At 42.1% G+C, this 17,003-nt stretch overlaps 1 protein-coding gene across 2 annotated transcripts in view; it reads left to right on the top strand.

Annotated features, from left to right (window-relative positions):
• The first annotated feature begins 6 nt into the window (after positions 1-6).
• ARID1A (AT rich interactive domain 1A (SWI-like)) overlaps positions 7-17,003 on the top strand; it is a 72,125-nt gene continuing 55,128 nt past the window's right edge. For both annotated transcript variants that reach the window (XM_008586200.1, XM_008586205.1), the window contains exon 1: positions 7-33. The gene's annotated coding sequence lies outside the window, so the exon portion shown is untranslated. The remainder of the gene's footprint in view (positions 34-17,003) is intronic.

Consider the following 17,003-nt stretch of genomic DNA (forward strand, 5'->3'; position numbering starts at 1 on the left):
GGCGGGGGGCAGCCTCTCGCCCGGACCCCTCAGGTACACGGCTAAGTGGGGAGGGGGCTGGGGCGAGCGTGGTCTGGGGGTTGGTGGTGGCTGCGGGGAGCAGTCCATAGCCGTGGGCTCCCCTTGGTCCCGGGCCCCCGTTGCTGGGGAGCTGCCATTGTCTGACTCTTCTCTCTTAAAATGGCTGCCTGTCTGCCTTCTTCTCCTTCCCTCCTTCACCCTTTGTGTGGGGCTTTCCCAGAGGTGTCTACTTCTCTTCTCCTTCTCCTCTGTCCCCTTCGAACTTTGGGAGTCTTCAGGGGGGTGTGGGGCAGAGTGTGCGGGGAAGGGCCTGGCCTCGGATGAAGGGGTACTGGGGGCTCAGATTAGGGGTGTAGGCAATGGTAGGAGCCCGGGAGTTGAGTGATCATTTCTTTGCTCACCTGCTGCTCCTCTCTGTCCTCCCTGCCTTCCTCTAGGCTGTTCCTCCATTAGGGCTTTCAAGGAGGGGCCCCTCGGGCTCGGGGGGACCTCGAGGGAGGGCAGGGGCCTGCTTGGGGCCAGCTAGAGGCCGGCTGCGGTCCACCTAGAGCAGCCCGGGCCATCTTCTGTCTAAGTCTCCGCCGGCCCAGTGGCCTGGGCTTCTCCCTGGAAGTGCTGGTAAACAGCTGAGTGATTGGAGTAGTAAGTGCAGATTGCTTTGGTTTGGGATTTGAATTATGGAGGTAAAATCCTTCTGTCAAAGCCAGGAGACAGTTGGTCTTAGGTTGACATCCTATCTGTGATCTGATTGGCTCCTCATCTCCTGCTCTTGGCCATTTATAATTGCCTCTGATGTAATGGTACAACAATCCTGATGAGCTCATAAACTTTTACACTCTGCTTTTCTGCCAGTGATAACCCAAACCATCGCTGCCACTATCTGCTTTTTATTCCAGAGCTGAAATTGGCTGTGACCTTGAGGAGGGAGATTTAAGCAGCAGTACTGTATCATCAGGAGCAGGGCCCCAGACAGGCTGCACTTGTTACATTGTACCCGAAACAAAAGAGGAGGCAATGGCTTTTTGCTTGTACCTTGGATTTATTTTGCTTGTTATGTTTTATGCAGCCTGAAATAGATTCTGTGTTGTCAGAACAGTAGTTGAGTTTTTCTCTACAATGGGTTTGCTGTTGTTTTGGTTTTGTGACTTTCCTGATGGTATAAATGAGTTCTTTGATTGCTCTGAAGATACATTTGTCTTGAGTAATTTTGACACTGTTTGCTTTGCAGAATTGAAATAATTTTACTGGGCTTTTTATTGAGTGGCAAAACTGGGATCTTGGGGTGGGGGGGGAAGAAAACTTTATTTTTTTCCAGTAACAACTTTCTGAGAGAATTTCATATAGGTTAAAGTGTTCTGTTTTAAGGAAGGCTGGCCTTATTTATTTTTTGTTTACATGTTGAATCTTGTTAACACTCCTTTTGTTAATTCAGCTTTGGTATAGCAGCTCAATTTAAAGGGAAGCTGATGTTCATGATCTCAAGAGGGACTTTCCCTTTTCTCTTCAAGGCTAGGTTTGGTGAAATTTATCCTTGTTCCTGGAATATCGAGAAGGCTAGTTTATTTCGTTATCAATCATTGTGGAGCTTTGAAATAGACATTGGCCAGTTTTTTTCTTTGCATTTTAAGGTGTGTTCCTTTCTTTTTTTCTGTCTACCCAGATATAACCAACAGTTACAGTTAAGATTTGTTTAGAAATTACAACTTATAGGTACCTTTTTATACATCTTATTTTATTTTTATTTTGCTTTTCTTCCCTCTTTATTCTGCTCTGTCTTCAAAGCTTTGGTCAGTAATATTGGGTATTTGATGGAGTCATTTATCTTTTCAAAGAGGGGGACGCTCCCTTCGTACCCTTGCCCCTCCAGCAGTTGTACCTTTGTGCTAGGAGATTTTGTAGACAGTGATGGACTAATTAGCTATAATCCCTCCCCATCCTAAAACTACTTTTCTGCTCTTGCATTGAGCTGGGAATTTTGAAAATAGCTTTGTTAGATGGTGGGCTTAGAGCTCTGTGCCTTGATTCTACATCTTCCATGATGTTCTTTCTACATCTGGGCAAGAAATAGGGGGATGTTAAATTGTTTTTTTTAGGTCTGGAGGATAAGTCTTGTCTTAGAAGACAGAGCATCCTCCTGTCTCTGGGGCATTCTGTAATCTATACCTTTTCCCCCTCATTCCCTTAGTTTTGTTTCATTTAGTTTTGTTTAGTTTTGTTTTGGTTGAAAAATTTACCTTTCTTGAAAAACTGTTAGAGGAAATAATTTGGGGTAAGTCAAGGCTCATTTAAAAGCAAAATTGATTTGACTTCTGCTAGCTTGGGGATATTTAGGCAAACTTTTTTTTTTTTTTTTAATTAACTTTTGCCCTACTGTGCTATTTTTTAGTTATTCAGTAATTGGGCACTTTCTGTGTGCTAGGTACTATTATGCTCTGTTTGTTCTTGGGCGAATGATAGGAAAATAGATATAGTCCCTGTTCAGAAGCCTGTCTGTGCTGCCTTTGGATGAATTTTCTGATCTCTTTTACTATCACCAGACCCAGCACTGTACAAAACAGATTCCTATTCAATTTCAGTTCTGTTGCTTACTTCCCGGAGACCCAGGGAGTGGGCTGGTGAAAATCACTTGTGGAAAGGACAGTGCAACTTCCAGTTTTGTGGGCTGCTTCAGGTATGTAGCAGTTGTCTAGATCAGGGTTGTAGGTGGGTAGACTTTGTTCTGAATTCATCTTTGCTACTTGAGGATAAACCTCTTGTCAGACCATGGTGCCTACTCTTAGCATTTTCCAATAATAGGGTCTTGCTCTGCCGCTTTCTTTCCCTAACCTATTCTTAAATGAAGAGTATTTTGTGGAGACTAAGATGGGAATATTCTCATTTGACTTGGCTTTTATGAAATATTAGGTAAATGTGAGTATTATGGCTGTGTATTTTCACAGGAGCTAGGAAGATCCCAACAGACAAACTTTTCCTTTATCTTTCATTTATTTTTTATTTTTTTGTTTTTATTTTTTAAAGGATGACCAGTAAGGGGAATCTTAACCCTTGACTTGGTGTTGTCAGCACCACGCTCAGCCAGTGAGCGAACCTGCCATCCCTATATAGGATCCGAACCCGTGGCCTTGTTGTTAGCAGTACCACACTCTCCTGAGTGAGCCACGGGCCGGCCCAGACGTAAGGCTTTTTACTTGGGATGTTTTTAGCAGTAATACCTTGAGAGTACTATCAGTTTATCAGTGTAAAAAATGAACACAATAAGTAGTCCAGGATCAAGTTGGATTTGATTATAGAAGTTTAGCTGTTAGTTTTTGCTATGGAAATATCAAGTTATATTTCTGACTCCTGGGAAATAGATACAGGAGTCCTGGATTTATTATGGGAATGCCTATTGGCAGAAATTCTGGGCTGGCTGAAATACAGGACTCTTGGAGCTTTCTCAAGTAGGAGGGACCAGGAAAACCACACTGAAATGGCACTTTGGTTGTAGGGGCTTTTCAGTTGTTTAGGTCATGGGAATTGGGATAGTGGTGTGAAAAGAAAGAAAGTAGCCAGGACCAAGGTTGCCTTCTTGTGTATTGGACCCTGTGAGGACTTTTAGGTTCCTTCCTTTGTGTGTAGTACAGAGTAACCATGACAAGCAGCACTGCTGTAAACAAGATGTCTTGTATTTTGCATTAAACATTCCTATGTTGGATTGACTCCTTAGGGTGTGATGTCTACAGTAGGCCTTTCGCAAAGGTTAGTGAACTTTTAAAAAATGTGGGATAGGCTAACAAAGTAATGTGCAGGGCTCTTTCCTATTCCCACTCCCCAAAAGGTTGCATTGACTGTCTTCAAATCTCAGAATTCTAGAAGCAACTGAAGCATGCAAGCACGGTTAAAATATGGTATTCAAAATAAATTGGCACTGAATATTTCTTTATTGCCAGTGAGCTGTGATACCTGGGGCTCTGAAATGGAATCCTGATTCCCCTGGCTTTTATCTCTGGGTTTTTCCTTGTTTATATTGGTTATTATCATAACTGATGCATTCCCACATGCAGCTCTCTAGTAAGCTGTGTGACTTTGGGCAAATCATTTGCTTTCTGTTTTTCATTTTCTCATCAGTAAAATGAAGTTGGTGGACTGCATGACCTTCTCACTCTGATGCTACACATCTGTCTGTGTTTCCATAACTGGCTTGTTATAAGAGCAGCTTCTTCCTGTACATTTATCAGTAGGGGTCTTGAGACCATTTTTCCTCCCCTGGGCTTACGGAACTTGAGGCTGTTTTCTGTTGAGGATTCACAGAAACATGCTCTGAACAGTTAGTTGGGTGCCATGGTGGTCTTTGGACCTCTATAGAAAAAGCTCTACCAGATTGTTGCCTTGAAACTGTTAATCTGTTTGTCATTAGTCATTCTACCTGGCTGGGGGTTTTAAAACACTAAACAGTAATTGAAAAATTAGGCAGACATCATTAAAGCAAGATTTGAAAAATAGTGCTTCAAGATCCCTCGGAGGCTTTACACTCAGGTGGGATGGGGAGTGGATATTCCTAAATTCAACGTCAGGGCTGGCCAGTTAGCCTAGTTGGTTAGAGCACAGTGTTACAATGCCAAAGTCAAGGGTTCTGATCCCCCTACTGGCCAGCTACCAGAAAAAACACAAAACAAAAAATAAATTCAACGTTAACTCTCTACTACTTTTTTGGGGGGGGGGGTAGGGAGGTGGGGAGAGGGAGCATTAAGCTCTCGGGACTCCTCTGATGTTTGGGTAGGGATAGGTCTGGTTTGGCTAATTGGTTGTAATTTGAGTGGCTGGACTTGCCCTGTAAGTTTTGCAGAGAGAGGAGCAAAAGTTCCTGAGAGTGGAACAGGAAAAGCTAAGTATTTCAGGGTCAATTTCATAGGCGTATTTGTCTTCTCTTGCCCGTGGTTTTAAAAACTATATGGTGTGGTTTGCACGTGGTCCTGGAAATGCTGTTCTTTTTCTTCTCCATCACACCTGAATTTCTATTCTTTCTCCTCCCTGGCTTAGTATTTTAGTGTAATTTAGGCATATTAGAGATGTGCTAGAAGAAAGCTTCCCTTTATAAAGGAGGGGAAAAGGTAGAGGGAAAGGTGTTTGGTAATTCTCTGCTTGACACAGCATCATCTTGGTCTCTGAAGGAACCAAATGTTTCAGAGCTTTGTGTAAATACTTGCTGAGCTGTCAATATGTACCCAGGCGGTTTCTGTAGTAAGATGTAAACAGCTCTATAGAATGTTTGACAGGCAAATTAATAAACAATTTTCAAGCAAAGATAATGTTAGTCCCCTCATATGGTAGAATAGAATAACATTGGTGAAAAAGACCCGGGATATGGAAGAGGGTATTGCTGGAGGGCAGGGAGTATGGAGATAAGGAGAGGTATCCTAAAGATTTGAAGTGGGAAGATGCTGCTCTGGCAAGGAAGACTCCTTGGCCCTGGCTCTGTGCTAAGTTCAGGGCACAGTAGAGCCCTGTTAAAAATCAATTGCAGTTTCATAGTGAAAATAAACAAGTTTGGAAAGAAGGTCCTCAGTTTCATTAGTAAGGTAAGTGTGCTCCAAAAGCTTGGCTTATGAGACTGAATTTTAAAGCCTTGTTCCTTCAGAAAGGTTTTATAGTTTGGTTAAATATTTCTGGGGGTTGGGTTTGCATTTTTGGAATACCAGAAAGGAAAAAAGGTACTGCAACTTCAGTGTCATCCTCAGCCTCTATTCTGCTGTGACTGTCAGGATTATAAACCCACTAGCAAGGACTAGGGTTTTTGTTTTTTTTTTTAAAGATGACCGGTAAGGGGATCTTAACCCTTGGCTTGGTGTTGTCAGCACCACGCTCAACCAGTGAGCTAACTGGACATCCTTATATAGGATCCAAACCCGTGGCCTTGGTGTTAACAGCACCACACTCTCCCGAGTGAGCCATGGGCCGGCCCAGGACTAGGTTTTTTTAATGTACTCTTTATTGGACTTCTTGCATGCGTCACTTACATATATTAAAATTAATGCCCCCTGATTTCTTAGGCCAGTTACAAAGTCCAAATGTTTTGGGACTCACTAAATCCTGTTTGAAGGGTTACGTGGATAGATTCAGTCTTTATTTTTGAAATTGCCATTTTAGGATTAAGAACATTTCTAGGTTCCTTCAGTGAAATATTCTTTTTATGGAAGAAGAAGAATCTGTGAATATTTTAGCTCTCTGCCTGTGGTACTCTACTTTGGTAACCTTGTGAAATGACCAGCTTTCCTTCTCAAAATCACTTTTTAAACTAAATCCACTGATTCTAATGCCAGTTTTTTCAAAAGCAGTGTTTAGACAAGAGTCCTGGAAATGCCTTTATGACTTAACTGCTTATGTAGTAGCAGGGAATATGAGTGTAATTATGGCCCTGACCATAATTTTTAGGTTCAGTCAGCTTAAAAAGGCTATCAGCTTGTTTTAAGACAAAAATACAAGAACTTGGGTTGATACTGACATTGATTGCCCAGTATTAACTACCAAGGCCTTTCCCAGTGTGGTGGTGGTGGTAAGGGCATTAGAACTACAGACTTTTTACTGAGAGCATCATTTCTATGTCAGGAAGATGTGGAGATTTCACTGGAGATGGGAAATAGCCCTATGTAATCATACCAACTGGGTACTAGGAAAGGATTTAAAAGGTTGAGGCAATATCTGCTTCAGAGGAGTTTAGTTTTCTTGGGGAAGCATGCTTATGTGCACACATCCAGAAAAGTTGCAAAGCAAGGTTTCTTTTTATTTTTTTTTTCCTTTTTCCGTGTCCGGCAACGGATCGCAACCCTCAGTGTTGCCCCCGTACCAGACCGGCAACGGGATCGCAGCCCTCGGTGTTGCTCCCGTGCCTCGCTCAGCCAGTGAGCGGGAACCGGTCTGTATGTGGGATCCGAACCCTCGGCGGGAGCCCCGCCGCGCTTCCCAAACAGCGCACTATAGCAGTGCGCCACCGGGCCGGCCCCCAAAGCAAGGTTTCATAAATGGATATAGGTCAAGTTGAATATATGGGCTGAAGGAATTTGAGAATAAGGAGCAATCAGAGTTGGGCAAGGTTAACCTGGGACAGCTTTTCAGAGGCTGTGATTTATGAAGCTAAATGTTCAAGAAGGGGAAAGTTAAAATATTAATTTGCCTTTTAAAATGCTGCTATTCTGAATTCCATGGGATTTATAGAATCCAAATTACACATCTATCCTTAGACCTATAGTTAATCTAGTGACTGAAAATTTGGACTCTAACCATAAAGTTTCCTGAAAAAGAGTGGTTCCAGTAGTTAGGTAGAGCTTTTGGTACAACCTAAGTTTCTGGCCAGTTCCGGAGCTCTTTTGTGGTAATTTTGGGTTTGGAATGTCGTATCACCTTCAGAGTTGTGTGCCCTGAACAGCTCTTCAGTGACAGTGGCTTAACTTTGGTTGGTGGCCTGGACTTTTTCTTTCTTGGCAGAGTTAGTTGACCTTTCTTAAACAAAGCAAGAGTCATGAAGTACCTGTCGGAACTCTTATGCTGGTGTTATTTTAAAAGAGCTGAGCAGTGTGCTCAAGCTGAGTTGCTTGGATTAGACCTTATATTGAGGGTTGATGGGTTGGGTTAAGTCTGCACATAAGTCTGAACAGAAGTTTGCACATCTGTTCACAGAAATGGCCTTTAATATTGTTTTTGGTTAGGTTGGCTGTGGCCAAGAAGCTTATAGATACTACAAACACGTTTATTCCTTACGGAGCCTCTGAAATAGAGTGATTTGGGTTTCTCTTTACTTGCTAGTCCATGTTTGGTTGGGTCTGGCACTTGTCAAGGGCCATCAGTGGATTCTTAACAGTTTAAGATACATGGGGTGTCCAGTGCTAGGCTATTACAGTGCTAACACCTGGAAGAGAAGGATGGGTTACACTGCTCCTGTATTGAACTATGAAGTCTTGAATATAGATTCTAGTTTAGAAATAGCTCTTCCAAGTTGTTTTTTTACCTTGCCATTTTGGCATTTTGCAAAAATAAATTTTCGGTAACTCAGAATTGGGCACAGTAGTTCATCTGCCAAGGACAGCAGGTGTTAAGGGCCCTGAAATGAACTCCTTACTCAATCCCAGGTTTTTGAGGAATCCAAGTTAGGGTGAACATTGACTTAACCACCTTGAGTGTTGTTCACTGAAATTGCCCACCCCCCATTAAAATGGATGAAATTAGTTTTTACATTTTTGGGTTTTTTTAAAATTAGTTTTTATTGAATGTGAAGGGACATCTGAGTGAACTTCTGTTATTGTTAGTCACTTGTGCATAACTGGAAGATTGTCTTGGTACAGGCTGAGTCTGTATTTCTCAGTGGCTTCTGCATTTTCTAAGGGTGGACTGGAATGGGAAGTTTAATGCCAAGAATGCATTCCAGCATGCTGCAGAGTAGGAAATTTGATCCCTAAAATGTTGACTTAGTGTTCGTTATGGTACATATTAGAAATCACCCAGTAATCCAGGACAGATTTTTGTCGCCCTCCAGGAAGTTATGTTGATATTAAATACTAAGGGGTTTTGGGTACCAGGCTATGTGATCTGCAGTCCCAGATTGAATTGCCACCCATATAAAGAGGAAATGTGTCATGTGCCTTTTTTCTCTCTCTTTTGCATTTGGGATTCCTTATGGCTTTGTTGCTTCTATGTTCCTAAGTCTGCACTGTTGGATATTAGACTTCCTCCTCCCTTGGCACTGGCACATTGATGATTTTCCATGGCTCATCACTAGCAGCCAAGATTTTTGTATGCTTTTCCCTCTTAAACTTGTTAGCTTTCAGCTTGCTTGTTCATAGGCATCTCTTAATAAGAAACTCCCCTTTCTCCCAAGATCTAGCACCAGTATGACAGCAGCAGGGGAGTTTGGGGGTCGGCATAATATCTGTCATTTTAAAACCTATTTGCTGCGTGCTTGGTGTTTTTATTTTGCTTCCTATTTTCCTTAAGGTCACAGCTTGCTTGCTGGGCATGAGTGCCTTTGGGCCCAGCTGTTTACTTTCATCTGACTCAAGCCTGGTGTACTTTGACTTTAAGAAGAGTGCGACCCACGTGGTAGAGGATTAAAGGCTACATCATGCTGGGTGCTTCCTTTTGGAGGAAACAGATGTGTCTTCAGGCTCTTCTTGTCCAGTGATTACCACTCTTTCTGGGGTAGACATTACGGCTTTCTGTTGTCTTTAGAGAACAAGTCACCTGTGCAGAAATGCTGGGAATTAGTTGTGGTGTATTACTGTGTCTTCTCTGGCAAATACAGATGGTTTCTCTCTTGCCCTTTGAATAATATTCTGTTTGAGTTCTAAAGCAGTGGAGTTCACAGGTTGGTCCAGCATCAGTTCAAGAATGTGAAACTTGGTAATTCAGGTTTGAATAACCTCCTTTTTATTTCCAGATTTCTAACTTTTTACTTGTTTAGGCATCTGGGCTGCCAAAGACAGCTATGTTATAAAGGATTTGAGGAACAATTCTGTAGGTAGTCTGTCCACAGTGTTGTCCAGGGCCAGGGGTTCCTCACAAGGATCCTGACTTTAAAATGATGGCATGCTGGGGGTGAATATTAATGATATGCATTTGAGCACTTACTACGTGCTAAGCATTATAATTGGTTCTCTCCGTGAATTTCCTCATTTAATCTTCAAAACTATGAGGTAGGTTCTGGTATTACTTGTGCTGCTTTATGTATAAGGACATAGAATAAGAATAAGAAATTTGCCCTATGGGAAATAGCTAGTAAAAGGTAGAGCTGGGATTTGAATCAAGGTTGACTCAAATCCCAGCTCTACCTTTTACTAGCTATTTAAGCCTTTAGTTACAATTTCACGTTGTGCCTAGATCTTGGTCCTCTTTAACCCTTCCATTTAGGGTCTTATTATTCTGGGTTTCTGGTGTATGGCCATGGCACTTGGTTTATAGCAGCCTTGTGATCCCAATGGTGAGAACTGGCAGTATTTGGTCTTCAGGCCCCCTCCTGCTCAAGAGGAGGGTTGGAGGTGGGATTCAGACTCTAATATAGAGTTCCTTCACTTTGAGCTAAGGGAGAGAAATTATTATGAAAGTATTATTATAGAAATTATTATGGGGCCGGCCTGTGGCTCACTTGGGAGGGTGTGGTGCTGATAACACCAAGGCCATGGGTTCGAATCCCTATATAGGGATGGCCAGTTAGCTCACTTGGGAGAGTGTCGTGCTGACAACACCAAGTCAAGGATTAAGATCCCCTTACCAGTCATCTTTTAAAAAAAGAAAGAAAGAAAGAAAAGGGCCGGCCCCGTGGCGCACTTGGGAGAGTGTGGTGCTGGGAGCGCAGCGGCGCTCCTGCTGCGGGTTCGGATCCTATATAGGAATGGCCAGTGTGCTCACTGGCTGAGCGCAGTGCGGGCAACGCCAAGCCAAGGGTTGCGATCCCCTTACCGGTCACAAAAAAGGACAAAAAAAAAAAAAGAAAGAAAGAAATTATTAATGAAAGTATTTGCAGAGTAATTTTACTTTCCAGAAACTTGGAGCACTGGCTGGAGAGGCAGGGATTATTGTCTTAATTTGCCACTAGGGGAAAGTGGACACATAAGGTTAAGTGCCATATACAAAATTTCATAGCAGAGTCAACACTAAAACCTAGGTTTAAAGTTCCCTTAGGCTGTGTGACTTTAGGCAAGTTCATTAATTTCTCTGAATTTATATCCTTAACTATATGGTGAGGAAAATATTTACCTCGCAACCTATAGTAAATATCAAATAAGATATGTGAAAGTGCTATTAGTTTATCAAATAAAATTACAACATGACTCCTGGTTGGTAGAGGCCCCTCTTGAGAGGGGGATAGAATTGGATAGTTAACAACACTGTTGGTCTTTAGAATTAAAAACTGTACCATAGTTCTTAGCTACATCTGAGTTATATTAATGCTTTTTCTTTATCTCTCTCTCTCTCTCTCTCTCTCTCTCTCTCTCTCAGAAAACCCCCAAATTTTATTAAGCACCCATTCTAGTTTGAAAGCGTATTAGTGCAGTGCTTCTCAGTGTGGTCCCAGCCACCAGCATCAACATTACCTGGGCCTTGGTTGGAAATGAAAATTCTTGGCCCAGACCTACTGAATCCAAAGCTCTGGCAATATGTTTTAACAAGTCCTTCAGCCATTCTAATGCATGCTCAAGTTTGAGAACTACTAAATTTATGCATTTATGCTAACTGGGCTGCAAAGTGTATCCGAATTACCTGAGGGGCTTCTTCTAAATTAAACTGTAAATTGATGTTTTAGATATATGTGACTCTCCTATGATGACAGTGTTACTGCTTGGAGAAAAGGTTACATATGCTTGGTGTTGAGGGATATATTAATCTGCTTGGGGTGCTGTAACAAAATACCATAGACTGGGTGGCTTAAACAACAGATATTTATTTCTCACAATTCTGGAGGATGAGAAGTCCAAGATCAAGGTGCTGGGCAGATTTGGTTCTTGGTGAGGGCCCTCTTCCTGGCTTGTAGACAGTGGTCTTCTGTCTTCTCATTGTGTGCTCACATGCCAACTCCCCACCCCTCTTATAAGAAGAGCAAGAGACAAGAGGGCTGTCTCTTGCTCTTCTTTTAAGGGCACTAATTCCATCATGGGGGCCCACCCTCATGACCCAATCTAAACCTAATTACCTCTCAGAGGTCTTACTTCCTGATACCATCCCATCTGGGGTTTTCATTTCGTTTTTTTTTTTTTTTTTTTTTTTTTTTTTTTTCTTTTTTCTTTTTTCCGTGTCCGGCAACGGATCGCAACCCTCAGTGTTGCCCCCGTACCGGACCGGCGACCGGCAACGGGATCGCAACCCCCGGTGTCGCTCCCGCGCCTCACTCAGCCAGTGAGCGGGAACCGGTCTGTATGTGGGATCCGAACCCTCGGCGGGAGCGCCGCCGCGCTTCCCAAGCGGTGCACTATCCAGTGCGCCACCGGGCCGGCCCTGGGGTTTTCATTTCAACATATGAATTTTGGGGGTATACTGACATTCAGCCCGTAACAGGGGAGAAGAAAGAAAATACTTTTGAGGTAGCTCTTCTACTGTGCAATGATGATAAATTCTAGTAACCAAATGCATCTATTTATTTAAAGGACTTGGGGCTCCTTGCCTTCCATTTCTTTTTCTCTTAGTTCTTTGGTGAGATGGCATAAGGATAATCTGGATCTGTGGTCTTGGGAGTTTGACAAAGGTGGGGAAGATTATCTTAGGATGGTGACTACGGTAATCTCTGAATATGACCAATTCAGTAAACTTTGCCTGAGAAAGTAGTTCCTGAAAATGTCAGCTTAAGGCCAGTCTTAGAGCACTAATTAAATGCCATGATTTCCCTTCTGCGTCTGATGGCCAACTTATCTGTGAACAGGGCCTTTGGTCATCTGGTGATCTCTCAGTAGGCCATCCTTAATGATCTCTCTCCCTCCCTCATCTCCTTCTCCCCGGTGGCCAGCCTGAAGAGCACTAATTAAATGCCATGATTTCCCTTCTGCGTCTGATGGCCAACTTATCTGTGAACAGGGCCTTTGGTCATCTGGTGATCTCTCCGTAGGCCATCCTTAATGATCTCTCTCCCTCCCTCATCTCCTTCTCCCCGGTGGCCAGCCTGAGTTTGTTGTAAATTATTTTCCTTGTGTCTCCTTTGATGGTCTAGCAAGTAAACTGTCTAAGTAGATTCTTGACAAATCACCCCGTCTCTGGAGTTGATGAGGCCTTTCTGAGGAGTGGATATTAGAGCCAAGACGTGTTTCCAATTGTATGACTTTGTAAAGATTGTGCTTGACACAGAAATGGAAGTTACGGAAATGGTCAGGTAATAAACATTAATAGTTCAAAGACCAAATGGAGAATCAGTTTCTGAAAATCTGATGTGGTTTCTCTATCCTTCCCATTAAAAACAAGTATCTGACTACCAGGCCTCTTCCCCTCCTGCCTGAGAACTGTAGCTGTGATCACTGTGACATGGCTGCAATGAAGGCAGTAGTTTCCAAGAGGCAGTGTGCTTGACAGTTTGATCTGTGATTTAACATTTGTACGAAGAGATGAATACTATAGTAGGGAGTCATGAGTGTGTGTGTGTTAAACTTACTGCCATTCCTCTGCCTTTTAGGTTTATTTTCTCTGTTCTTATATTTTCCCCCTTTTCTATGCTTTCCTTTGGTATCAAACTCTGTGCTAACGGAATGCAAAGCACATGGACACCCCAGTAACTTTACCACACTGGAGCTGGTAAAATGTCTTTAAAAGGATTAAAGATGCAGTTTATACTGCTTTCAGATCAATATCATTTCAGTGAAAATTCCTAGTATCTGTTGGAAAGGCCTGGCTAACTAGAGCCGGGAAGTGCCTATGTCTATTTAACTAATAAACAGAACTTCCTAAATGATCTCTACCTCTTCTTCTTTCCCACTTTATTGCCTTTGGTTTGAGGCAGATTCTTAGCCTTCCTTAATCTGCTTTTGGGGTTCTTTTGGCCCAGGACAGATTTGTAACATTTTTATTTTTCTTTCCAGTTTGTGATTTGAGTCCTCTGCTTTCCTAGTGCAGCTTTGAATTGGCTTCTTTAAAACCCCAACATAAAACCTCAAGTGACCAATATGTGGTCACATTATGGTATTTTGGGTTAAAATAAAATAAAATTGAGATAGCTGGGCTTACCCACCCAGACATATTTACCAAAAGGAAGTTCTATGTGCCTTGAATGAGACAATCTCAAAAGAGTCTATGAGCCAGAGTAGACTGGAGAGGGGGGTGAGGAAAGAGAGGAGAGTTAATTGTTGGTTACATTTGCATAGCTTAGTATGCCAAGTATCCACACCAATTTGGTTATACTGGCCAGAGCTAGTAAGTAAGCTATCTGGAAAGACAGCTGGTAACTTTAGTCTGGTCCCATGTATTTTGATATAAATCATGAAGCCAGGGTCTCCTGTATACATTTATCTGGACAATGGTGTAGAAGAGGTTGGTAGCAAAATACTTTTGGAACCTTGAAAGGAGCTGTAGAATTTACAGGACTCTGGTTTTCCATTCAAGGAATTGCTGAGGATTAAAACGAGGATTTGGAAGCACTGATAATAAGGTTGGCTGTGCCGTGGGCCATTCTTTAACTTATTTAATTGTGCCAGTTATAGTGCAGAGTGGATTTAGGGGGACCTAATGAAAGATTGGTATTTTGAGGAAGTAGTCCAAGGCAGCCGTAGGAATTAATGAAATACAGTGGCATTGTTGCTGCCTCTTGGTGTCTATCAAAGTACAGTACTTGATTAAATTGATGTAGAAGCATGATGACAAACCAAATTCTTGACTGCATGTAAATTAAGTTCTTACAGCTCAGTGATGTGTCACAGATATCTTTTTTAGTGTAGAAGGAAAGACTTTGGCAAGATGTAGAACTGTGTATTAGAGAAATTTAGGCTCTTTTTGTATAACCCATGCAAGATCAGACCGTGTTTGGAGTTACAGGTAAAATAAAAAAACTATGGAAATGAGAGCTTTTGAAAGAGAAAGCAAATGAGGCCTTGAAGTTTTGTGCCTAGGGACAGTTTTTGTCTTTACTTTTTTCATTTGTTTTCATTACTATTTTATTTTACTTTTGGTATAGGGATCTGAACCCAGGACCTTGGGGTTATCAGAACCATGTTCTAACCAAGTAAACTAACCGTAGCCTTTTTGTTTGTTTTTGAGCACTTATCTGCTAATCAGTTTAATATGGAAGAGGGAGGAGAATTTTAGAAACTAGATCAGAGGAGCTAGGTGTGCAATTCAGAACCGTGTTGTCTTTACTGAAAAGTTGGAATGTACGCTCCTGGGTGAAGCTGTGTTCGTAAGGGTACATGATGCTATGTATTCCTTAAAGTGTACCATATCACTTAATGATAAGTAATGACAAGTAGGGCAGAAAACATCAAAAGAACTGCCACACTGAGGCTTGTGGTGCATCTGTGTAGAAACCCTAGTAACTTTACCACACCTGAGATGGTAAAAATGTCTTTTAGAGGACTGGAGATGCAGTTTATACCACTTCTAGATCAATATCATTTCAACATCATCCACGCCAATGGTCCTTTCCCTAGTAGAAGCACCAGAGGATGGTTTGTGGGAGGAAGTGCCTTCTTCTGGTGTCAACTCATATCACCTCATGTGGGTAACAAGATCTGTACACTATTAAGTTTTTAATTTTTGAGCATGTACTGCGATGCAGTACACCAACCTGTCGTCTTTGCTTGCATATCATCAAGATTTCCTAGACTTTGATCATATTCTCTGTTTCTCAAGGATTTTCAGGATAAAACTTTTTTTAAGCTCACAGGGTCGTCCAGTCCTGTTGCTGAAATGTTGTCTAATTTGAAGCATAAAATAGCTGGGGACTTGCCAATGTAAGAAGTTTTATGGCAAAACTTGTTTTGAAAAACCTGTAACTACCATATGCTAGTTGCTTACATTAATGCAACAAATAACATATTGAGCTTCTACAATGTATCAGGTAGTGTGTTGTGACCATAGGATTCATAATTCTTGCCTCCATGGAGTACTTTCTAGTGGGGAAGAAATGTGTAAGCAGATAATCACAAATAACTATATAATTACAATTGTGATAAATGCATTGAAGGAAAAGTGCCACTTTTGGTAAATTATCTTCTATTTGGTGAGGAGAGGGAGTGACTGGCCTGCACGGGGCTATGTAAAAATGTTTTTCATTTATGCTCACCTTGGCTAGTGGGTGGCTTTGTACTGCTCTACTCTTAGGATGGATACTGGTCTGTTCTGATTCCCTTTTCCTTTGATGCTTGGGGGTCAAGTTTTATGGGAAATTATCTATCTTAGGTGTAATGGGCTAGAATCCATTCTTTCTCAGCAAGGCTTCTCTTTGTGTGGAGCTGCATTGCAGGACATTTGGCATCCTGCTCCCCAGGTAATAAATACTAGTAGCACTTGCAGAGTCACTGTGACAACTAAAAAAGGCACTTTTATACATTTATATATCCAAACATTTCTCAGTGGTTGGTATTGCCGTGGTTGAAAACTGTTGACTGTACTGGTCAGGATTCTTGGAAGAAGCTATTGAGCAAATTTCTCTGGGAGAACAGACTGAAATTAGGTGGTGCTTGTGACTTGGTCTGGCCAACTCTTTTCGTGTCCGACTTCTGTGTTCATGTTTTTTAAGTAGGTGTTTTGAAACTGCTTTCAACCCTATTCTGCTTTTTCTCCAATTGAAAGTGGAGAGCGGAAAGTAATGTTCTGTTATGTGTATACTTTACCGGTTGGCACTTTGACAAGCATTTTATACTTACTATTTGAACCATCTCATATCCTTTTTAAAGTTTTTAATCCCCGTTTTGCAGATGGTTCTGGTGCCAAGGGATGAAGTGACTTGCTCAAAGTGGTGTCAAACCTATACTTTTTCTTTTTAAAAAATATAACCTTAATTTATTTGATTACTAGTTAACCTCTAGTTGATCACTTCAGGCTTTTGGTCTTCAGTGTATAGAACTCAACTTTAATTGTTCTGGTTTCTAAGCTTTACTGCCAGAAATTTGGGACTTGCGTAGGATGATAGCTAACATTCTGGGTGCTAGGGAATACAGCAATGAATTATACTCACCCCCTAGAGCTTATATTCTAGTCTAGGATACAGACATTAAATAAGATACAAGTAAGATATAAGTAAAGGATATAGAAATTAAACAAGGTATAAGTAAGATATGAGTAAACTGTACTGTATGCTAGTGATGTGTGCTCAGAAGAAAAAGTTAATCAGGGACCAAGTATAGAAGTGTGCAGGAGGGGCCGGCCCGGTGGCGCACTGCTGCAGTGCGCCGCTTGGGAGCGCTGAGGCGCTCCCGCCGAGGGTTTGGATCCCACATACAGACCGGCCACTCACTGGCTGAGCGAGGTGCGGGCGCAGCGCCGAGGGTTGCGATCCCGTTGCGGGTCCCCGGTCCAGTACGGGCGCGACACTGAGGGTTGCGATC

This window comes from Galeopterus variegatus, unplaced genomic scaffold, assembly GCF_000696425.1.
Source record: "Galeopterus variegatus unplaced genomic scaffold, G_variegatus-3.0.2 Scaffold109, whole genome shotgun sequence".
NCBI classification, from domain to species: domain Eukaryota; kingdom Metazoa; phylum Chordata; class Mammalia; order Dermoptera; family Cynocephalidae; genus Galeopterus; species Galeopterus variegatus.